This window comes from Microcaecilia unicolor, chromosome 7 (genome assembly GCF_901765095.1).
Source record: "Microcaecilia unicolor chromosome 7, aMicUni1.1, whole genome shotgun sequence".
NCBI lineage: Eukaryota > Metazoa > Chordata > Amphibia > Gymnophiona > Siphonopidae > Microcaecilia > Microcaecilia unicolor.
This window is the reverse complement of record NC_044037.1, coordinates 183,936,494-183,961,883: the sequence shown is the minus strand read 5'-3', so window position 1 is coordinate 183,961,883 and position 25,390 is coordinate 183,936,494. Positions and strand designations below refer to the sequence as shown.

At 43.9% G+C, this 25,390-nt stretch overlaps 1 protein-coding gene across 1 annotated transcript in view; it reads right to left on the bottom strand.

Moving 5' to 3' along the window:
• Positions 1-25,390, bottom strand: part of MAP2 (microtubule associated protein 2) — a 602,201-nt gene that overhangs the window by 572,384 nt on the left and 4,427 nt on the right. The window lies entirely within an intron of this gene.

The window sequence follows — 25,390 nt, the reverse complement described above, 5'->3', positions numbered from 1 at the left end:
AAGTGCTTCAGAACCCTATGGAAACTGAGAAGAAACAGAGATTATTTTCCAAAACAATCATTTCGGCTACTAGTACAATCGATGGTAATGTTCCAACTAGATTATTGCAATGTAGTATACGTGGAGGGTCATAATCAAAAGGGGCGCCCCAGTTTTCCTGAGGACGTCCTCGCAGGATGTCCCGGCAAAGGGGTGGGGAAACCCGTATTATCGAAAAAAGATGGGCGTCCATCTTTCGTTTCGATAGTACGGTCGGGGACGCCCAAATCTTGACATTTAGGTCGTCCTTAGGCTTGGTCGTTTCTGATTTTCGGCGATAATGGAAACTAAGGACGCCCATCTCATAAACGACGAAATGCAAACCCTTTGGTCGTGGGAGGAGCCAGCATTTGTAGTGCACTGGTCCCCCTGACATGCCAGGACACCAACTGGGCACCCTAGGGGGCACTGCAATGGACTTCAGAAAAAGCTCCCAGGTACATAGCTCCCTTACCTTGTGTGCTGCGCCCTCCAAAACCCACTACCCACAACTGTACACCACTACCATAGCCCTTACGGGTGAAGGGGGCACCTAGATGTGGGTACAGTTGGTTTCTGGTGGGTTTTGGAGGGCTCACATTTACCACCACAAGTGTAACAGGTAGGACGGGGATGGGCCTGGGTCCGCCTGCCTGAAGTGCACTGCACCCACTAAAACTACTCCTGAGTATGACATTTGAGGCTGGCAAAAAATATTTTTAAAGTTCTTTTTTGAGGGTGGGAGGGGGTTAGTGACCACTGGGGGAGTAAGGGGAAGTCATCCCCGATTCTCTCCGGTGGTCATCTGGTCAGTTCGGGCACCTTTTTGTGCCTTAGTCGTAAGAAAAACTGGACCAGGTAAAGTCATCCAAATGCTCGTCAGGGATGCCCTTTTTTTCCCATTATGGGTCGAGGATGCCCATGTGTTAGGCACGCCCAAGTCCCGCCTTCGCTACGCCTCCGCCATGCCCCTGGGAACTTTGGTCGTCCCCACGACGGAAAGCAGTTGGGGATGTCCAAAATCGGCTCTCGATTATGCCGATTTGGGCGACCCTGTGAGAAGGACGCCCATCTTCGAAAATAAGCCTGATAGGGTGCAAAGAAAACAATCTAAATCGCTTTAGACTATCCAAAACACAGCAGCAAGACTGATATTCAAGAAGTCAAAATATGTAAGAGTAACACCCCCACTACTCATAAAGCTACACTGGCTACCAATTAAAGGCCAAACTATTTTTCAAAGCTAGCATGCTTATTTTCAAAATACTGTTTGGCATGTCTCCTGACAACATGCTAGACCTGGCTGAACTATCATCAAGAAATGCAAACCCGGGAACCAGAAGCTATCTACTGCTTCACCCTAATCTACACATCTATCTATATGGCTGGATTCAACTATCTAGGTCCCAAATGGTGGAATTCAATTCCCAAGGTCATAAAAAGCATCACAAACTACCTCCAGTTCAGAAAAGAACTAAAAATATACCTTTTCAAGAAATATTATGACTAATCACACGAATTCCTGGTGCAAGCACTACTCTGCTAATGTTATGTAAATTTGCACTCCCTTCTCACATCACTATCAGGCTCTTTTTCAAAAGAGATGGACATCCAAAAAGCGACATAAATCGGCACTTGGACGTCCACCTCACAGAGACATCCAAATCGTTATAATTGAAACCCAATTTTGGACGTCTTTCTCAGAAGTCCGTTGCAAGGACATCCAAATCTCAAGGGGGCATATAGGAGGCATGGTCGAGGCGGGATTTGAGCGTTCCTAACACTTGGACGTCTTTGAGCCATAATGGAAAAAAGCAGAGACGTCCAGGACTAAAACTTCGACGTTTTCACCCAGATCTGTTTTTATTATGAATAAGACACAAAAAAGGTGCCCGAAATAACCAGATGACCACTGGAGGGAAGCAGGGATTGCCTCCTGTTACTCCCCCAGTGGTCACTAACCCCCTCCCACCCTCAAAAAACACGATTAAAAATACTACTCGACAGCCTCTATGCCAGCCTCAGGTGTCATACTCAGGTCCATGACAGAGCATGCAGGTCCCTGGTGTAGTGTACTTGACAGGTGGACCCAGGCCCACCCCCCCCCCCCCCACCTGTTACATTTGTGGAGGAAACAGCGAGCCCTCCAAAACCCACCAGAAACCCACTGTACCCACATATAGGTGCCCCCTTCACCTGTAAGGGCTATGGTAGTGGTGTACAGTTGGAGGTAGTGGGTTTTGGGGGACTCAACACACAAGGTAAGGGATCTGTGTACCTGGGAGCAGTTTATGAAGTTCACTGCAGTGCCTCCTAGGATGCCTGACTGCTGTCCTGGCATATCAAGGGAACCAGTGTACTAAAATTGCTGGTTCCTCCCACGTTCAAATGGCTTGAATTTGAACGTTTTTGGTTTCGAAAATCGCAGAAAATCAAAGACGTTCAAATCCAAGGACGTCCAAGGTATTTTCGAAAACAAAGATGGATGTCCATCTTTTTTCGAAAATGGCCTTTTCCCTGCCTCCGAATTTGGACGTTCTACAAAGACGTCCAAATTCGACGTTCCTTTTCGAAAATGCCCCTCTATGTAAGCCATATTGAACCGAAACTTGTTTTTGGATAACTGTGGGATACAAGAATGAATAAATAAATGGAAGGATATAAGCAGAGCCAGTGTAAGGTATTAAGTGCTCTAAATGAAGCTTCACACTTGCGCCCCTTCTCAGTTATACTGCAACCCCACCCCAAGATTTTGATAACTAAACTCAAGAATCATGACCATCCCAACACCATCACACCCGAATAATCCTATAAAAACAAATATTTGGACGTCATACTTAAACTTTTGTTTTGTATGTTATACACATAATGAGATCAATTTCCAAAAGCCATTTACAAGGACAAATGTGTTATTTGGAAACTGCTTGGACTTCCTTCCCACAGGTAAAAGTATGCTGAGGATTCTTTGAGTTTGTGTATCTGTCAGGGTCAATTATTTTGCTTTGGTAGCTATTTATATCATTACAAGGCTTGATGGTAAGACATGAGAGGTTGAAGGGCTTAGATGTAAGAGCAATTCTATAACTTGGTGTCTACATTTAAGCATCACTTATATGTGTCAGTTAGTTTATAGGTACACTAGATTCTGTTCTATAAGGTCATACCTAAGTGCATAACTGTAAAAGGGACATATATATGTGGGCAGAGCATGGGTGTGTCTCCAAGTTGTGTGAATAACTTATAGAATACTACAAGTTACACACTTTGCCTAGTGCACTTAGGTACTCCCATTTACACCTGCCACAGATGCATTTGTGGAAGTGATTCGCCTGAATGAAGGCATCGAGTTATACAGGGCCGCCGAGAAGGGACAGCAGGGGGGGCAAAATTCCCAGACCAGGGTCTCTCTCTCTCCTCCTGACGGGACCCGGGCGTCCTGACAGGAGCAGAAGAGAGACAACTCCGGCGCCGAGCCCCCTTTGGAGGCTGGGGAGGACCCGGAGGAGCAGACACTGCAGGTCTTCCTCCAGCGCTGCTCTTCACTCTGCCCATTTCTTGCCAAGTGGCTGCTTTTCCCCTCAGGACGTGCATGCTTGGTTTTGAAAGTGAGCATGTGCTGAGAGAAAAAGCAGCCGCAGGGGCAGGCAATGGACAGAGTGAAGAGCAGCGCTGGAGGAAGAACTCTTCTGCTGGCAGGGCCTCGGGATCCCCGCTAGCCAAGGTACTTGCATTGTAGTTGTAGTTGTGGTGGTGGTGGTGGTGGCGGCAGCGATGGCTTATGGCAAAGGAACCATGAGAAAGACAATAAAATCTGACTTAGATAACAGGCAATATCCTAGAAATGGTCTTTAGCAGTGTAGACTAGGATAACTGAGAAGACTGGTTGAGTGAACTGATCTTTATTTGTGAATATGTCCCTCAGATGGGTTGCTCAGGAATAAACTATTGAGATTCTCAAACCTCTATGGATGGTTCCTTTCTTTGTCTTCTGGCTTACATCCAGTGCATTGTGATATTTGCCTATCTGCTCCTTCCATTTGAAACTGGGACTACTTGCACCAAAATGGTACAGAGGTGTGTATTAAAAATCATCCATAAACTCTATCTCAGGGCAGTTCTGTGATCCATGAGTTAGAAAAAGCAAAGCAAGACGCATGCTTATTGCTGTTTATCTTACTCAGCCATTGAAGAGTTGTTTTCTCTATCAGCCCTAATTGTAGCTTGATGTTGTTATTTCCTTTCAGAGATTAGACTGGTTGTGTCTTTATTGTTCACAGAAACAGTTGCTATGGTTCCTGAGTAAAAAAGGCAAATGTCACATTTTCACTACACACATAGAAGAAGAAAGCTGGCTATTGAAAATGAAATTGCCCAGTTTGACGTTTCATTTACTTTAATTATATTTTAATACTATTTGAGCACATTTTTAGTTCATTCCTACCACAATGCATCAAACATTGAGTCCCCCCCCCCCCCCCCCCCCCATCTCTGTGCAATTATAGTGATGAGAACTGTGCTTGATGTTATAACTTGAGAAAAAGTCAACGTTTCCTCCCAACCACTATTCTGGAAAATTAATAGTGACAACTTTGGGAATAATTTTATGAGCAACTTGAGCATGTAGAACAGCACTTAACATGATTAAATAGGTGCTTTCAAAACTGACCAGGGGCATTTGTGCTAAAAGTGGGTGCACAAGAAACAGAGCATGTGCTGTTAACGCAATACAAGCCGAACTGTACCTAGAACAAGGCGATCAGAACTGAGATGATCCAGATGAGGATGTACTCAATTCCGGCAGTAGTTTAGAAAAGGCTCTGCCAGAGCAGAGCCCTTTCTAAAGTACCTGCGGGAGTGCATATGTATTTGCTGGAATGTGCAGTGGGAAAACCCACTGCTTATTTCTGAGATAAGTAGCATAAAATATATTGTAGTTTTTTGGGATCTTGCCAGGTATTTGTGACCTGGATTGGCCACTGTTGGAAACAGGATACCGGGCTTGACAGACCTTTGGTCTGTCCCAGTATATCAATACTTAACGTAATTTTAATTTTGTTACATTTGTACCCTGCACTTTCCCACTCATGGCAGGCTCAATGCGGCAGGCAATGGAGGGTTAAGTGACTTGCCCAGAGTCACACGGAGCTGCCTGTGCCGGGAATCGAACTCAGTTCCTCAGGACCAAAGTCCACCACCCTAACCACTAGGCCACCCCTCCACTTATGTACTTAAGCGAAACACTCCCTTAACCCCTCATATAAAACCCTGGCTGAAACATGCACTTTTTAAAAACCTGTGTGAGCCTCTGAGCTGGTATAAAACTTGATAGGGAAATTTTTCCTCATACACATATATTTCCTTTACAAAGTGGGGAATACATATGTAGATTTTGGCCTGCCCACACCCCTTTGAAATACCTGCATGGTATGAGTCTCCACAATGTAAATAGTGAATTTCTGAAATCACCATGTTCAATCTACATATACAAATATTTCTAAAATAAGGGCCTATAAGTGTAGGCATTCTGAGGGGTGAAGAATGAAAATGAACATGGGCACTATTTCTTAGAACCACAGAAGCCCTTTTACTAAACCATGCTATAAAGTGGCCCGTGCTATTTTTAGAACATGGATTTCTCACATGCTGAGGCCACTTTTACTGCGGTGGTAAAATGGACGCAATTTTGTTTTTTCCTTTAATAGCCATGCACTGATTTCCCAATTAGCACGTGGCCATTAATGTGGGAGCCCTTACTACCATCTATTTAGTAGGTGGTAAGAGCTTCCATCTTAAACCTTCCCTATTCTCTGCCTCCGCACATGCCCCTGGGATTGGTGCATCAACCCCAGAACTACTGCGGAATGTCTGAGCGCATCCCGCCATGGTACCTTTTAGCGTATGGTAAGCACATGTTAGTGCTTACTGCCACTTAGTAAAAGAACCCCATAGAGTTTGATTATCTCAAGGTTGCAAAACTGTGATAGCATGGTGACCAGAGTCATAACTAGTAGACATGCCTCTGTGCATATTTTTTAGTTGAAAGGAAATTGTAGAATTAAGGGTCATTGTGACAGAACAGTGTTTTTTAAACCTATAAAATTGCCTTAACTCTTGAAATGCATTTCTCTACTTTGGCCAGCAGGTGGTGCATGTTTTATGTTAACGCTATTATAGAAAAGTGCATGCCATCTTTTAGTTTCACTTAGTGAAGAAGTGAATCTACAGTACTGTGAGTAGTATGCTTTTAAAACCTGTTAACTGGGCTCTGATTGGCTTGGAGTTTGAAATTACCCAGCAGTTGTTGCTGGCTGTTTCAGTTTCAGCACAGCAGAAGACAGAGAGAGCGCTCTTTGCAGAAGCCCTGTAAAAAAATCGTTATATTTGATAACTGGTGAACAGCTATATATGTCCTGATCTCCCCAGGTACTTTCTAGGAAGTATGCAAATGTTTAGTTAGTGTTATAATTGATCTATATTTCAGTTACCTTTTATTGTTTGCTAATTGCACTATTTTGTTCCACTGTTTGATTTTTAAAAGAACTATCTGGACTGATAAAGAATCCTGGTGGTTTGTGTGTTGGGTCTGTGAGTGCTTTCTTTGAAATGTTGGACCATTGGGAGTGTGGCTTCAGTAACCTAGAAATCACTGGGAATAATTGGAGAGCAAGAGATTCGCCCAGAGGCGGTTGTGACTCAGTCGGTGGGAGGAGGGTGCTAGTGTACAGCATAAGCGGCAGGTGCAGGCAGACCTGAGTGGCCGCAGGTGGCAGGGTGTTTCGTGGCAGTCATTATATGGTGCTCCAAAGGAATAGACTCAAGAATAAAGTCAGGAAGTACATTTTTGAAGAAGGTGGAAGATGCCTGGCATGCACATCCAGAAGAGGTGGTGGAGAGAGAAATGGCAACAGAATTTTATGTTGAAATCATTTTTATTACCATCATACACAATATACCATACAGGAGAATAAGCTTTTTTAACATGTATACTCCACCCTTCCTTCTTAAGCTCTGGACATTATTCGCTAAAACAATAAGTGAACCACTCTAGCAAGAACATAATTCTATTGATTCAAAAGTCTGCTACGTGCTGTGGGTTGTAGTGTGTCCCAGAAACGCTCCCAGGTCTGTTAGAAGTGGCCTCCCTTCGTTGAGGATATGTCCCTGACTCCACAGCGCTCCAGCTTTAGCAACTGTATCATGTGGGTGCGCCACATACTTACTGTAGGTGTGGGGGTATCTCGCCAGCATAGCAAAATCACTTTTTTCCCTATGAGAATAGTTCTTTGTAGGAACTGCTTAAATACTGGACGCACCAGCCTGGAATGCTTATAGTTATCAAACAATAGTAGGGACTGCATGTCCACTCTGCAGCTTTCATACCGATACAGTTCTTTCATTATCTGCATCCAAAATTGTGAGATCTTAGGACATGTCCAGAACATATGGGCAAGTGTGGCTGCCTCCTATGCGCATTTAGAGCAGACTCCTGAGGACCCAAAGTTCGCTCTATGTGCACGAGCCAGAGAGATATAAATGCACAGAGCAAATTTGTACTGCAGTTCTTTATCTCTCACAAACAGGGTATTGCGCATTATTCTCAAAATGTGTGATTTAAATTGCTCTTCTATCAGATCCGCTGATAGTTCCTCTGCCCATTTCCTCGCCAGAGTCTTATAATCTAAATCTTCTGTCGAGTCTAACAGATATCTATGGTGGTATCTCAAGGGCACAGTATTGCAAGACGCCAGGGTGAGCACTGTGTTTAAAGTATCTTGCATATCCTCACATAGATTAATCCAATGCAGCATAATGTTGTAGTTGTGTGTAGGTGAAGAGATCTACATAAGTACATAAGTATTGCCATACTGGGAAAGACCAAAGGTCCATCGAGCCCAGCATCCTGTTTCCAACAGTGGCCAATCCAGGTCACAAATACCCGGCAAAATCCCAAAAATGTACAAAACATTTTGTACTGCTTATCCCAGAAATAGTGGATTTTCCCCAAGTCCATTTAATAACGGTCTATGGACTTTTCCTTTAGGAAGCCGTCCAAACCTTTTTAAAACTCCACTAAGTTAACTGACTTTACCACATTCTCTGGCAACGAATTCCAGAGTTTAATTACACATTGAGTGAAGAAAAATTTTCTCCGATTCGTTTTAAATTTACTACATTGTAGCTTCATCGCATGCCCCCTAGTCCTAGTATTTTTGGATAGCATGAACAGACGCTTTACATCTACCCGTTCAACTCCACTCATTTTATAGACCTCTATCATATCTCCCTTCAGCCGCCTTTTCTCCAAGCTGAAGAGCCCTAGCAGCTTCAGCCTTTCCTCAGACCCCCACACTATGGATAGCTGATTAAAGAGGAACCAATCTACTATTCAACAATGGGCAAAAAGATGGAGGTGGATGAGATTTTCCACCCACCCAAATAAAGTCTTTCCTACATTCAATTTAAGAAAGATTTGTCACCCACTCAGAAATTTTTTTAAAACATAAGCTCATGAACTAAAATGTATCCAAAACTGCCATAACTACTGGAAAAATAATTTTTTCATCATCTGCATATATGATACAATAGTCTCATTGAACTTAGTACTGAACCCAGGAAACTTAAGATAATTTTCTTTCCATTAGTCCTTTCCACTATTCCAGAACCTGTGGAACAATTGTATCCATCAACCAATAGCTGGAAATAGAGAACTGAAAACTGACCTGAAACATCTCTCTCTTAGCATCCAGTCCAGCTTCTCAGTATTTACATAGACAAGTAGTTAGAAGAAACTCAGAATAAACATAAAACTTTAAACAACACACTAAATGAGCAAACATGTATGGGCCTCTCTCATCTCTGGAAAAAAACTGTAGAGAACAAGAGATATGAAAGAAGCACCAGTCGTTATTTGACCCATTACTTCGCACCGACTAAACATCTCAGAAACCTTGGGTGAGCCTCTGGAATAGTGGAAAGGAGTAATGGAAAGAAAATTATCAGGTAAGACCTAATTTCTCCTTTCATTATGTATCAAACCCTAGAGTGGGTGGGATCCTGGCGCCACTGCCCTGAGGATTGAAGCCCCAAAACAAAAAGAAGACAATTTTCAAAGCCATTTTGCATGTGTATAGCAATTTATGTACATAAATCAGTTGTCTGAAAATTGTTGTCAATACAGTCAAAAACGGTGTGCAGTGTTCCACAACGTATATGATTTTAACTGCATGCAGGGGCATTTTCTAAGAGGGAGAGGATAATGATGCCTGTAAATTGCATTTTCAGATATGCATACATTATTTTCCTTGTAAAAATACCCGCAGCAAAACAGCAATGTCCACAAGTACTATGCGCACCCATGGCGAGTTTCAAAGTGAAATTACTGGTAATGATGGGATTCAAACCTGGAAGTCTGAAGAGTTTCAACCTTTACTGACCTGTGTTCTGAATATTAAGTTAGATTCTTATTTTCTATCAATGTGGCATTTATGCTTAACTTTCTGGCACTAGTACAATAACCTTTCTGGGGTCACGACAAAACCAGCATATGCAAAACCAGTTGTCTGAGCAAAGTATAGGAAATGAAAGAAGTCATATTGTAGCAATTAAAGAAAATCATGAACCTCACAAGAAAATTATTTTTTTCCCTTCCTTGGGCATCTGTGGAATTTAACATTGCAGATGTATAATTTCTCCGAGTATAACCGTGCTTTCCATTAGCTACCCAAGGCTACTCAAGACTGAAAGAAGGACAGCCACACAGAGAGTAAATACCACACTCATTCCTTTACCCTCCCCATCAGAAACTGGACTCTTCAACTTACATCTCCAACCAGGTCAGACAATCAAACGCTTTGTGGAGACCTTCAAACACTATCATCATAAATTCTTGGAGAAGGTTTAATTCAGAAAGCTGAATATAAATAATCTGAAATTAAACAAAATGCAGAGGATTTTCTGGAAGAAGCCCACTTCAATACACACAATTGCATGGAAATACTACAGAGTATAATACTAATCAGCGGGGAAAGTACTTGAGGGAAAGTAATTAAGTACATTCTGTGATCTCATCGGTTGAACAAACTCAGGACTGTTTTTGCAGGTAACACACAGCACAAGGTTAACACAATAAAAGTTTAAGCTTAATAGGACAAGTGGTAGATATAATGCACTGCTCCTATGTCTGTAACTAGTAAACCAAAATGAAAATATCAAACCAACACAATTTTTTAGACAGAAACGTACTGAGAATAAAAGCAAATGTTTCTATTCAACCAAATCATACCTATCAATTTTGCTCACATCCCAGTTGATTCCTGCTGAGATAACATCAACACACAAGAATATGAGATTACAAACAGTTGTCTTGCTTGTCTGTTTTTTTTTCCAGCCCTGATTTATAGGAAGCAGAGCTGCCTACAAGCTTGTTTGACACGCCTGAAAGTGACAAGCAAGATGCGTATTCCAAGACCTAGTCACTTGCCTCTTATAAAACTCGATAAAAATTCTGCATAAAATGAACTGATGCAACAACAGTAAAATATGAATTTAGACAAGAATTTATTAGGCTCGGTCTCTTTTGTGTTTCAGTACTGTCTGAGTTACTTAAGGTAATAGGTGTCACTTTTAACCAGTAAAGCCTGGACTCACCCTCTCTTCTCGAAGAAGCTGCTGCAGTGTGCTCTGGCTACTATCCCTGTGGGGCCCATGAGAAAGGGGGGTGTCAGCTGCCTGAGACAATCACACAAGTGACAGAAAAATCCCAGAGAGAATTGAACAGAAAAATCATGAAAATGAAAGGCAAGAAATAAAGAGCAAGTGGAGAGGAATATAGATGGAAACCTAAGTGTCAGTTAGAGGAGCTTATTTGTCTCTTGTATTCTGTGTTGATAAAACTCTAGGTCCCTATTCATTCAACCCCATTAGCTGTTTAATAGGGATGTACACAGGGCCAATGTCTTCCTAGGGCAATATGTAGGGGGTAGCAGTGTGACAGGAAAGCATCATCATCAAATTTCCCCTTCCTTACCCTGGTCCAGTGTCCATTCCTGCCATTGGACCTCTTTCCAGGCACTTCGATGATAGTCTGTGCCATTGTGGGGTCTTACAGTAGAGGCCTGTGCTGAAGCACTGCCACCTCCTGCTCTCCTCCTAACAGGAAGTCCATAAGAGGAAGGGTTGGGAGAAGCGTCACCGCTTGAGTGCAGGTTTCTACTTGAAAGGCCTCTTGCTGGCTCAGAGTCAGGGCCGCCGAGAGACAAAAGCAGGCCCGGGACAAAGAGTCTTAGGGGGTCCCCCATCCCGGCATACCATCAGTCAGAAAACGCAGGGGCGTAGCCAGCAGTCCATTAGAGGGAGAACTCTGGGGCCACCCATTCCTTTCTGCTCTCTCCCCAACTCCATTCCCCCCCCCCCCCCCATTAAAACGTTTACTGTTGCTGGCGGGAATGAATAAGCCCTGCCAGCCAAATAGCTTCAAAGCCTGAACCTCCCCTGGTGTGAGGAAGTCGGCAGCAAACACTGACACCAGAACTCCTCGCACATGCTCAGTTCATGAACGTGAACTGAGCATGCGTGGAGTGGTGCGTCGGCTGCTAGAAAGCATGCTGCCGACTTCCTTACACCAAGAGAGGTTCAGCCTTCAGAGCTATTTGGCTGATGGGGCTTGGGCATCCCCACCAGCCATTCAAGGTACTGCAGTTGGGTGGGCCTGAGACAAAAGTGGACAGGCCCAGGACCCCCATGCCACTGGGTCAACCGGGTCCCTCTTTGAGGCCAGGCCCAGGGAATCTTGACTGCTACCCTCCCCCACCCCCCCACCCCCCCACAGCAGGCCTGCTCAGATTATCTTCAAAAGCAGGCCAGGCAGAGGTACAATATCGGGGGGCAGCAGTGGCATCGAAAAGATGCTGCACATGGGACCAGTGTAAGAAAACGGAGGTGAGACGCTGGACTGGGGAAGAGGGTGATAGGGAGGGAAGTGGGGATGAGGTAATAGATTGGAGGGCAGAGGAAGGGAGGAGCAAGAGAGATGATAGACCTGGGGGGGGGGGGATAGGCGTGGAAATACTGGACTATGGGGAGGTAGGGTCGTGAGCCATCCCTGGGGGAGCTGCAAACGGTTGGTTTGCCTAGGGTACCAGATACCCTTGGACCACCCTGGGTGTGTAGTCACTTGAAATGACACAGGAAATACCAACATCATCTCCCAAGTCTTTTCATATCATTCTGAAGTTGCAATGATGGGGAGAAAAAAACCTGAATTGTTTTTCTCCCATTTCTTCAATAGTGTGCAACTATTAATGACATTGCCCCAAAATGAAAAACAAAATTTTAAATTTAAATAAAATGGAAAATTCCGTAAATGTCATGGGCAACTAAACAAAACAGCACACCCTACTGTTTTAACACATGAATTACAGCAAACTAACCATTAATGTGATGTCTTGACAAGTGGCATATGGTAATTTCCATGTTGTACAGCTGGGGGTATGAAATGGATATGGAATAGGAGGTTAACAAGGAGGTAGATACTATGTAGCTAACTGCATCATGTTGTCTGCCATTCCATCAATATATGGTAAAGAAATTATCTCTGCGTTACCTGAATGGCAAAAGCTGGGACCTTTCCGTTAATGCAGAGGTTCTACAGCTGTTGTCCTTAAATCTGGCTATTAATCCACAGTAACTACAAAAAAAGCTTGCCACAATTTTGATTATGTATGTTATTATAATCTACTAGAAAACTGTGGACTATGCAGATTATAAATATTGTAAATAAATTTAGTAAATTTAATAAATAGAAACTTAAATAAGGATTACTAATTTAATTCCACTATTGGTGTGTGTGTGTGGGGGGGTGGGGGGGGGAGACTCAAGGGTACCACAAAGTTCAGTTTTTGCATTTCATTTGTGCAGTGGAGCTCTGGCAGGTGTATCCCATTGAAGCTCTATCAAGCAAATTCAAAAGCAGAGAATCAAAGAGAAGGGGTGAGCAACCTTTATACATAGAGGGTTGCATGAATGAGAACTATCCCTGGCAAGCCACAACATTATGTAATATCAGAACCAAAAATGAACAGAGATCCACAGACCTTCTGTGATAAATAAGTACAAATTTAACTAAAAACAAATTTCTAGAGTGACTATTCTGAAAATATTTGTGAAATATTTACACTTTCTCTGTATATATTTCCCATGGTCTCGTGGGTACATAAAATTCAATTATGTAACGCTCTTCCTGGTTTCAGAGACTATGGGCCCTGTTCACTAAGCTGCGCTATAGGCACCCTAGCATTTTTAGCGCATGCTAAAATTTAGGCGCACTAATGCTAGAGTCACCCATAGGAATATATGGCTGTCTCTAGCTTTTAGTGCACGCTAAAAACAATAGTGCACCTTAGTAAACAGGGCCCTATTTAACTCTCCATTATCCTAGTTGCAAAAAAGTGGTATATAAATCAGTTTTCACGGCAGGGTTCCCTTATCAATGTATCACATGGCGGAACTCCCTCCAAAACCAATAAGATGGGAGAATAATTATTTGAAATTCCCCAAATCCTTAAAAACCTTTTTAAGAAATTTTATTTTACTGATGGACCCCCCCCCCCCCCCCCTATAAGAAGAATCATAACGCATTTTTTCACATTGTGTTATTTTTTCAAATTAATGATCACATTCTATTTAATCATTATTTAACTCAACCCTACAAGTCTTTTATACTGATGTATTAACTGACTAATTTGTATTGTTAGTTTAATATGTTAGGTACATTGAGCCCAATCTGTATTGATAATATAATAATCTGCTAACCACATTGAACCCAATTTGATTGGGACAATGAGGAATATGAATGAAATAAATATAATATTTAAAATAAATGGTAGGCCTTATTCAGCCAACAGGCTGCAGATTGCCCACCCTTGCCATAAAGTGGGATTTACTACTCCGAAGAGTGAGACTGAAGGTCATAGAATTACATTTTTTGAGACAGTGAGTCCAGGGTATAATCCTAGAAAGGTTTAAGTGCAGTTTTGCTTTGGAAATGAAAACAGCATAAAATATTTGCTTTTCTTTGGCGCCTCTGAAAGAATACAATGAGAGTAACACACTCTATATAAAAGAGAAAAGGGGCTCAAGCGGTGTGAGAGTGAGACAGCCTTCACATGAATGTGATACACTCCTTATGAGTGTGAGAAGGGGCTCAAAGTGTGAGTGTGACACACTCCTAATGAGTGAGAGGTGTTCAAGGAGTGAGTGTGAGGGAGCTTTCAAATGAGTGTGACACGCCTAATGAGTGAGATTTTGCATCTTTGGAAAAGGAAAACAAAATTATTATTATTATTATTATTATTTTAAAAAAAAACACAAAGAGCTGTTTAACAGTGGTTTTTAAATAAGCAGGATGTTATTTGTAGTATTACTGCTAAGAAAGACCATACTATCCTGGCCTGGTTGCAGTAAACTATGCTTTTTTCTTTTACCACAACTTTGTCAGAGCTCTTCTCACACAGATGGACCCAGGACAGACAAGGTTCAAAAACAACTCTATCACCAGAGAATGAGCAGAATAACGTACTGGCTTTTAGAAAATAACTTGAAAATACTAAAGGCACTTTACTACAACAAACTTCAGTTTAATCAGTCTGAAGACACGGTCAGCAAGAGTGCTTTTGGGTAGGGTTACCATATGGCTCCAAAAAAAGGAGGACAGATTGAGCCATTCTGGGTTTTACTTCCATTGATTTCAATGGAAGCAAACCCCGGACTGGATCAATGTGTCCTCCTTTTTCTGGAGCTATATGGTAACCCTACTTTTGGGCCAGAAGGTAAACAAACTATTTGGGCCCCAAATGACCTTAGACCTATCTGGTCAAAAATGCTGAACACGCCAGATCCTGTAGGCCTTGGGGACCTAGCCAAGTGCCTCCCAGTCTCTCATCAGCTGTGGTTGAGGCACTGTGTATGTTCTTCCCTGTACGATATGACAGGAGATCTATGACTATGACAAAAAGAAATGGACAGTAACCATGGTAACTAATGAGAACTGAACTCAGAATGCTGTAGAGAAATGACTGTTATACTGCCAGAATCAAATTCATCTCTACATGTATTTAAATTCTGCAGGGGAAGATGCTGTTTAGGTCAGGCCCAGAAGATATAAGTCATGAACAGCTTTGCCCTACAAGTTTCACTCATCCATCCAACCTTCAAAACCTTTTTTCCTACATCTCCCTTTATTTTACCAGTGGGACACGTCAACATCTTCAGTTTTGTTGTAGACCGAGAAAATCACACGACAGCTCATCCTGCTGAGACCACAGCTGTCAGTTTTTCACAGTAGTACTGAATTTCTGTGTCCTTGGATAAGCCACCCTACCTCTCTTTTAACTTAGCCTCCCTCCCATAATCCCACAGTAATTAAACACTGACTTCTTTGCCCAACTCTATGAAAGTCCTGATTTTAAGCTGTCCAGTTCAGAAATCTACCTGTCAAGTCTATCACACCAAAGCACTGCAATAAATGCCTGAACTGCTATGAGTGTAACTTAAAGCTGAGCCACACGCCTCCACCCTATCTTATACAATATTAAAACACACCCACACACATTATTACTTTAGAAACAAAAATGAATGGCATCTCTAACTGCTGTTCAGACCTGAAACACTTTAAAATCTGACTAAAAACAGACAAAACATTTTACCGACAGCATCACAGTTTGTTCTCAGCAGTATGGCTCCTAACAGAACTATTGCTATAGGAAATACTCCTGCAAACGAATTACTTACATGACAGACCCCGACCCATGAATATGTCACTGAACCAATAAAACTGTTCTTTAAGAAGTCTTCCTTGCTTTATGTGGAATCAGTTTCAAGAAAGTATCACAGGTTTTAAGAAGTAGTTTTAAGTGGATTTATCCTTTTATCTAAGAAGAGGGCTTTTTGTTCTTCTGGAAATAAAAGCAACATCTTCAAGTTTGCTAAAAGGAAAAGCAACTGGCACAGCAGATCCTCAAACTAGGGACAGTCATTGAATAATTAGTGATCCCTGACTTTCCATAACCTTGGACAAGTCCTTACACTGCATGAGCCACCTCTACTGGTGAGAAAGAATATCAGTCAAGGGAAGATAACAGACCAGTCAATATTCAGCCCACGGAGGTCAGTGGTTTTTTTTGTAAACACTAGCTGCTGTCGGCTTTTTATACCTAGATAATCAGTGCCAGAGATTACCTAGATTCCAGTACTGACTATCTAGGTAATTCAGGTTGCTGGGACTTATCTGGGCTGATATTCAGATTGGTACCTGATTAAATGCCTGGATAATGTCAGGACAGCCTTTTTGATGGCCTAATGTTCTGGGCATTCACCCAGTTAGAAGACTGAATATCATCACTAACAAGGAAAGTTCCACGCCTCTCTGACTCTACCATATAGCCATCAGGAAAGCCTCCCAATAGGTCTGGTTTTCAGAGTAACCATAGACTTAAAATTAACTATATTCTCAGCCTCAGTGTACACAGATAATGTCATGCATATTCATTGGGGATAACATCAGAACCTCTTGGGCAGGTTAAGTGTGTCACCTTTATTGATCGCGCTTCACGAGCTCCCTGTATTGTCAAACATTGAGGGCCTGATATTCAGATCGTGGGAGTTAGTCTAGCTAACTCCCACAGTCAGAGCTGAGATCAGATATTCAGTGCCGGGCTATTTCCAGTGACAGGCATTGAATATCTGGTTTATTTTTGTCCAGTTCTAACTTAACCAGCCAAGCAGATATTCAGCACTGACCGGTTATGTTCAAACCAGCCAAAGATATACCAGCTATTCACACAGCCACATTTGACCACTTAACTGGCACTGAATATTCATGGCTAGCCGGTTATATTGTACGATATAACCGGCTAGCAAGCTGCTGACCAGGGATATTCTGCGGAAGACAGCCGGCTATCTCCTGCTGATTATCGATGGATAATCGGCTAAATGCCATTTAACCGGCAGGTGCCATTCCTGGACAATTAATTGGTTTTGAATATCGGGTGGGGGGATATTTTTTATTGACTTTTAATGCTCTTAAAAATGAAAGCCCTGAATATCTGACGGCTAGACTGAATGGGTTACCTCAAAGTGAAGTTTAAGATCAACTCAGGAGTTATTGGACATATCAACTGAATATGAGGTAAAGGGTGAGAAATTTAGGTCGAGAATGTTTTCAGTTATGGCGCCTATATGGTGGAATAATCTATCTAAAGAAGTTAGGCAGGAGAATAATGTCAAGCAATTAAAAAAACTGCTGAAAACTTGGCTATTACAGTTTAATATCAGCACCCAATCGCTTAATCGAAGACCTTACATCCTATCTAAACTGCATGCTCCAACAAGGTCTCTTCCCCAAGGAACATGGCAACATACTACTCACCCCACTACCAAAAGACACAAAGAAAAAAAAACAAACGGCCTTACCAATTATCGCCCTGTTGCATCCATCCCAATAGTAGTCAAACTGATGGAGAGTATAGTGACAAAACAGCTTATGGAATACCTGGACAAGTTCTCATTACTGCATGATTCACAATCAGGTTTCCACCCTTCCTATAGCACAGCAACTGTACTAGTCACTCTCCTGGCCAAATTCAAGCACCAATTTGCCACAGGTAAAAGCATACTCCTCCTCCAATTCGACATGTCGCGCGCATTCGACATGGTAAACCACAACATACTTCTACGCCTCCTAGACCATGTTGGGAATGGAGGAAATATACTTAACTGGATTAAGGGCTTCCTAAGCACCAGAACATACCAAGTTAAATAAAAAAACAAACATATCACCATCGTGGAAAGTAGACTGCAGAGTACCTCAAGGATCTCCACTCTCACCAATACTATTCAATATAATGATGACCCCCATTGGCCAAATCCCTATCCAACCAAAACCTTCACCCGTTCATATATGCAGAATGCATCACAATCTACATCCCTTTCAACAGTGGTGTGCTGGAGCCGGCTCGCTCCAGCTCGCAAGAGCCGCTTGTTAAATTTTGACAGCTCTTGCGAGCCGGTTGTTGTTCGGGGCGAGCCGGCTCCATTGCAGGAGGTAAGCATGGCAGGAGGGCGCCATGCTTACCTCCCCTCCCGCTCCCAAACATGTCCAACGATTGTCCTTCGCCCCCACCGTCCCCTCCCGCTCCCATCCATCTTTTTTAAATACCTCCTTGCAGTTGAAGCGCCGCGTTAAAGTCCTGTTGCGTCTCTAGCTTTCCCTCCCTATTTGCTGCAGTTCGCGTGAACTTCGTGCCCTTAGTCCCACCTTCTGACATATACATCAGAAGGCGGGACTAAGGGCAAAAAGTTCACGCGAACTGCAGCAAACAGGGAGGGAAAGCTAGAGACGCAGCAGGACTTTAACGCGGCACTTCAACTGCGAGGAGGTATTTAATAAAGATGGATGGGAGCGGGAGGGGACGGTGGGGGTGAAGGACAATCGCTGGGCATGTTTGGGAGTGGGAGGGGAGGGCAGGGGAGGGAGGAGAATCCAATTGCTGGGCATGGATGGATAGAGGGGGGCAAGGGAGAGAATACAATTGCTGGGCATGGATGGATAGAGGGGGGCAAGGGAGAGAATACAATTGCTGGGCATGGATGGATAGAGGGGGGCAAGGGAGAGAATACAATTGCTGGGCATGGATGGATAGAGGGGGGCAAGGGAGAGAAGACAATTGCTGGGCATGGATGGATAGAGGGCGACAGGGGAGAGAGGAGAGTTTCAGGACATGGATGGAGGGGAGGGAAGGGAGAGAGAAGAAATGCTGCACATGGAGAGAAGACAGAGGAAGGAGATTAGATGAGGGAAAAGGAAGTGAGAAGAGAAACTGCACATGGATGTAGAAAATAGGCAGAAGCTGGATCCACTGTACAGTCAAGTCTGCGGAGGACCAGAAATAATGAAGAAAGGAGGAAAGAAAAGAAATAAATGGAAAGAAAGCCCTGGAAACGGAGTCAAGGGAACAGATAGAGAGCAGCAGAATCAGATAGTGGGCCAGCATGATCAGAGAAACAAAGTCACCAGACAACAAAGGTAGAAAAAAAATAATTTTATTTTCATTATAGTGTTGAAATATGTCCACTTTGAGAATCAGGTGCTGAACGTTAAAAGTTTATATTTACTTATTTATGGCATTTTATCCCATATTAAACATGAATTAAATTGGAACCTGAGATCATTTAAAAAATTTTTCCTGGAGAGAATAATGCATTGCCCCCCCCCCCCCCCCGGCTATAGCCAGTTGTGCAATTTTTTTGGGGGGGGGCACAGAGGTGGATGGGGGGGGGCGCAGTGGTGGATGGGGGGGCGCAGTGGTGGATGGGTAGCACCAAGGTGGACCGGGGAGAGAGCCTGTTAAAAATTTACCAGCACACCACTGCCTTTCAAACACAACCTTAACAGCACCAATGAAATCAAGTGCAGTTTGGACATCATGGACTCAAGGGCAAACTCATTCCAATTGAAATTACACACTGAAAAAACACACTGCCTCATCCTCTCATCCCAACATAATAAGTATAAACCCAAAACCTTAAACACTCCAGATCACACCCTCCCTATTTCAGACAGCCTCAAAATACTAGGCATTACAATTGATCGCAATCTCACACTTGAGAGCCAAGTAAACTCCACTATAAAGAAAATTTTATGTTTCATTCTATGTGGAAGCTTAAACGTATAAAACATTTCTTCCCGAAAGAAATTTTCCACAACCTGATCCAATCAATGGTAATGAGCCACGCAGATTATTGCAATGGAATATATGCATGATGTAAAGAACAACTCAAAGAAACCACAGACAGCCCAAAACACAGCAACCAGGTTAATATTTGGTAAATCATGTTTCGAACCTGCCAAACCCCTCCGAGAAAAACTGTACTGGCTCCCCATCAAGGAACGTATCACCTTCAAAATCTGCACCTATGTCTACAAAATTATCTATGAGGAAACCCCAGGATACATGGTCGACCTGATGACCTCCCAGCCAGAAACAGATCTACAGCATCATGTACCTACCTTATTCTCCACTACCCGAGCTGCAAAGGTCTCAGATACAAATTAACCTATGCATTCAACTTCTCCTACATAAGCACACAATTATGGAATATACTGCCAAAGACTGTGAAATCAATTTGCGACCATCTAAACTTCAGGAGATCATTAAAGACCTACCTATTCAGAAAAGCATTCCCCACCGACCTAACCTAGATGCCTCCAATCTGCAACACAGCAAACCACAAACTGTACTGGACACAATCCTGCTTATTTTCGAAAGAGAAAAATGCCTATAGTGCGACCTAAATCGGGAGATAGACGTTTATCTCGCAAAGGCGCCCAAATCGGTATAATCGAAAGCCGATTTTGGGCGTTTCCAACTGCACTCCATCGCGGAAACGAATAAAGTTGACGGGGGCGTGTCGGAGGCGGAACTGGGACGTGGTTATCAGCCGAGGAGAGATGGGCGTCTTTAGCTGATAATCAAAAAAAAAAGGCGTTTTGACCACGATTTTGGGTCACTTTTTTTGAACCCTTTTTTTTCACGAAGTCCCAAAAAAGTGCCCCAACTGCCCAGATGACCACAGGAGGGAATCGGGGATGACCTCCCCGGACTCCCCCAGTGGTCACTAACCCCCTCCCACCAAAAAAACCCCACTTTACAAACTTTTTTTCCAGCCTGTATGCCAGCCTCAAATGCCGTACCCACCTCCATGACAGTAGAATGTGTTCGATCCTGTCACAGCCTCTCTCTGGGTCAGATGTGGCTCTCGGGTGCAGTACAGGGTCACATCAGCATTGCATTGTGGTGGGTGTAGGGTATTGGGCTCCGTGATTTCATTAGCTTGTGTTACAGTCTCACGATGTTGGTAGTTGGTAGGCTCTTCTCCCATGGTGCTTTTCCCCCTGCCTACTGGGTCAGAGTGTGCCCTGTTGTGTTTCCTGTTGTAGTCCATGCGGTAGTGGCCATTTTTGTAAGTCAGTTTTAGTTCCCTTTCCTGTGTTAGCCACGTTACAGAACTTAGTTCTTACCTTGAATGTTGCTGAAAGAGGGCATTGTACAGCATTCTGCCAGCTCTGACCTACTGCTAATCTCAGTACCAGGGAGACTCTTTGCCAGTGGGGCACAACCTCTGATCTGCAGTTAACTGTGAGTAAACGTGCTTATTCCAATAAAGGATGTTTTTGGAGAGATTAGTCTTCAGGTGTCAACTGGTGTGCCAATGTTATACAGCAGCAAGTCCTAGAGGCCTGCGTGTATGCAGGTCCCTGGAGCACTTTTAGTGGGTACCGCAGTGCACTTCAGCCAGGTGGCCCCAGGCCCATCCCCCCTCCACCTATAACAATTGTGCTGGTAAATGGGAGGCCTCCAAAACCCACTGTACCCACATGTAGGTGCCCCCTTCACCCCTAAGAGCTATGGTAGTGTTGTACATTTGTGGGTAGTGGGTTTTGGGGGAGGGGGTTGGGAGCTCAGCACCCGTGGTAAGGGAGCTATGCATGTGGGAGCTTTTTCTGAAGTCCACCGCACTGACCTAGGGTGCCCAGTTGGTGTCCTGGCATATCAGGGGGGCCAGTGTACTACCAATCCTGGCCCCTCCCACGACCAAATGGCTCGGATTAGGACGTTTTTGAGCTGGGCGTTTTTAGTTTCCATTATCGCTAAAAAAAATAAAAAAAAAAAAAAAACGCCCAGCTCAAAAACGTCCATTTTTTCGAAAATACGGTTCGGCCTGCCCCTTCATGGACCCGTTCTCGGAGATAAACGCCCATGGAGATAGGCGTTTCTGTTCGATTATGCCCCTCCATGCCCACTTACTATCCTCGATCCCTTGGCACCTGAATATACTAACTTTATCTGACCCTTACATCAAATCGTATTTGTTTCCATACCGGACTAGGCGATTGCCTTGCGGTAAGATGTAAGCCACATTGAGCCTGCAAATAGGTGGGAAAATGTGGGATACAAATGTAACAAATAATAATAATAATAATAATAATAATAATATATTGGTGAACTGATAGTAGACTTCCTGGGAGCACCCACTTAGTTTTCAAGGCTGTTTTACATTTTGTCTACATGAACCATTTTTTAATTTATGGATGTGATTATATGTAAACCGCTTTGAATATTGTTTGTAAAGCAGTACATAAAAATTTTAAGAAAGATAAAGATTGTGAACCAAAATATTGGAGAGATTAGGCTGAGAGCCAGCCCAATTCCATCCTCAGACACCTTTCCTCACAGTGACTCCATTTCACATTGACCCTGTGGTAATAACATCATTCTTTCTTCTGCATCAATTTTTATGCTATTAGGTTCAAAAAGCTGCCTGACTGGCTATCTATTCCAGAGATGTAACATCCAAAGCGAGATCCTATTTGTCTGTTTTCTTGGCAGTCATGCAGCAGATTTTGCTGCAGCTGCTGTTTTTAATGACAGGAGAAAGGGAGAGCTGCACATAAATAATTTACTACACCATACAATTGGTCACAGAGGTCTAAAACTTGAAACTCCTCACTTCACAGGCATGAAAACAGAGTGCAAAATACTCACCTCCCAGCAGCGTGAAGGATTCCAACTTTCACTGTAGGATCCCTCAAGAAACTTCAGAAGTCCTTCAGAAGTTCCACGTGTGCAGGTAAAGAGCCCGGGTGTGCCTGTTTAAGATCATTACCCCACCCAGATTTTCAGGTTTGGAACAAGAACAGGAATGGTCCCATGTTTACTAGTCTGTTAGACAATAGATCCCCTATGCAATAGGAGGAAGGATACAGCATGTCCTGAGGTTCTAAGCAGGTTATAAGTTTTTTTAAATAAATACAATAAAACAAAGAAATATATATATCCCTGCCAGAATCAAAAGCAGGGAGAAACCATATGGAACCCAACACACATTGACATCACAGTAGACAAACTTTGTGAAGTAACTTTGTTTTGATGGAAACAGAGAAACACAGAAAATAATGGCAGAGAAAGACCATACAGCCTCACCAATCTGTCCATTCACACCAACTATAAAGCTCTACAATCCCTTTCCTTAGTCTTACAGATCTTCTGTGCTTGTCTCCAGTGGCATAGCCAGACAGGTAATTTAGGGTGGGCCTGAGCCAAAAGTGGTATACACAAACTTTTGGCTCCACTCCTGCCTTCTTTGCATGCCTCACAAAGCCCTACACCCCCAAATTTAAATAGAAATACCTGAGCTAGAGGGGATCCCAAAGCCTCACCAGCCGCAGACCTCCACACAGCCAGAACTCTTCCAATCTAGGCAGATGGCAGCAGTGTCCCTGAGCCAGTGCTGCCAGTCCCAGCATATACTCAGATTTTATGCATGCAAAAAAACTTTGTATCTGTGGGGGGGGGGGGGGCAACTCGGAGGAGGTCTTCGGCCGGCAGTGCAGGGGGAGCACTACCAGCTACACAAAGGGAGCACTGATTTAGAGTGGGCCCCAGCCCACCTGTGGCTATACCACTGCTTGTCCCATGCTTTCTTGAATTCAGATACAGTTCTCATTTCCAGCACCTGCAATGGGAGGACATTCCACACATCTAACACCATTTCTGTGAGAAATATTTCCTTAGATCACTCCTGAGCAGTGGCGATCCTAGGTCAGCTGCTGCACAACCCCCCCCCCCCCCCCCCCCCGGGTGCAGCGGCATCTGTCGTCCCCCCCCCCCAGTGCAATGACACCCCCCTCCCCGGCGCATCAAGCCACCCCCCCCCCCCCAGTGCATTCTTGGCTTCTGGAGAGTGCACAGAGCAGCCGCGCGCCTGTCGGCTCCACTGGCTCCCTGCTCCCTCTGCCCCAGAACAGGAAGTAGCCTGTTACGGGGCAGAGGGAGCAGGGAAACAGTGGAGCCGACAGGCGCACAGCTGCTCTCTGCACCCTCCAGCAGTGTGCACCCGGGGCGGACCGCCCCCACCGCCCCGCCCTTGCTGCACCACTGCTCCTGAGTCTACCCCTTTCCTCTCATCCTATGCCCCCTCATTCTAGAGCTTCACTGAAAGAGATCTGCCTCCTGTGCATTTATACCTTGGGGGCATTTAAATGTGTCTCTCATATTTTCCCCTCCCACCTTTCTTCCAAAGTATACATATTTAGATCTTTAATTCTGTTACAAAATATTTTACGATAAAGACCACTGATAATTTTAGTCCGCCAGCCATTGTTGAGTGGACTGCTTAATTTCTTCTATGTATATTCTAGAAGGAAAGAGCCCACATTTCAGTCAAATAGCAGCTGTATGAAACTGGTAATGCTGTGACAGATGAGGAAGAAAAAAAGGAACATGTCCACAAAAACAGCAAATGTATATACCCCACAGTTCAAGCAAACCTCCAGTGTAGTAAATTAACAGTTTTTTCAAAATACACAGGGACTCTTATGGGCTCATTTTCGAAAGAGAAGGTCGCCCATCTTTTGACAGAAATCGTGAGATGGGGGTCCTTCTCCCAGGGTCACCCAAATCGGCATAATCAAAAGCCGATTTTGGGCACCCTCAACTGCTTTCCGTCGCGGGGATGACCAAAGTTCCCGGGGCGTGTCGGAAGCATAGCAAAGGCGGGACTGGGGCGTGCTTAACACATGGGTGTCCTCAACCGATAATGGAAAAAAGAAGGGCATCCCTGATGAGCACTTGGCCGACTTTACTTGGTCCTTTTTTTTTATGACCAAGCCACAAAAATGTGCCCTAAATGACCAGATGACCTCCCCTTACTCCCCCAGTGGTCACTATCCCCCCTCCCACCCTAAAAAAAAAAATTAATATTTTTTCCAGCCTCTATACCAGCCTCAAATATCATACCCAGCTCCATGACAGCAGTATGCAGGTCCCTGGAGCAGTTTTAGAGGGTGCAGTGCACTTCAGGCAGGCGGACCCAGGCCCATCCCTCCCCCCACCTGTTAAACTTGTGGTGGTAAATGTGAGCCCTCCAAAACCCACTAGAAACCCACTGTACCCACATCTAGGTGCCCCCCCTTCATCCCCAAGGGCTATGGTAGTGGTGTACAGTTGTGGGGAGTGGGTTATGAGGGGCTCAGCACACAAGGTAAGGGAACTATGCACCTGGGAGCTTTTTCTGAAGTCCACTGAAGTGCCCCCTAGGGTGCCCGGTTGCTGTCCTGGCATGTCAGGGGGACCAGTGCACTACGAATGCTGGCTCCTCCCACGACCAAAGGGATTGGATTTGGTCGTTTCTGAGATGGGTGTCCTCGGGTTCCAATATCGCCGAAAATCGGGGATGACCATCTCTAAGATCGACCTAAATGTGGAGATTTGGGCGTCCCCGACCATATTATCGAAACAAAAGATGGCCGCCCATCTTG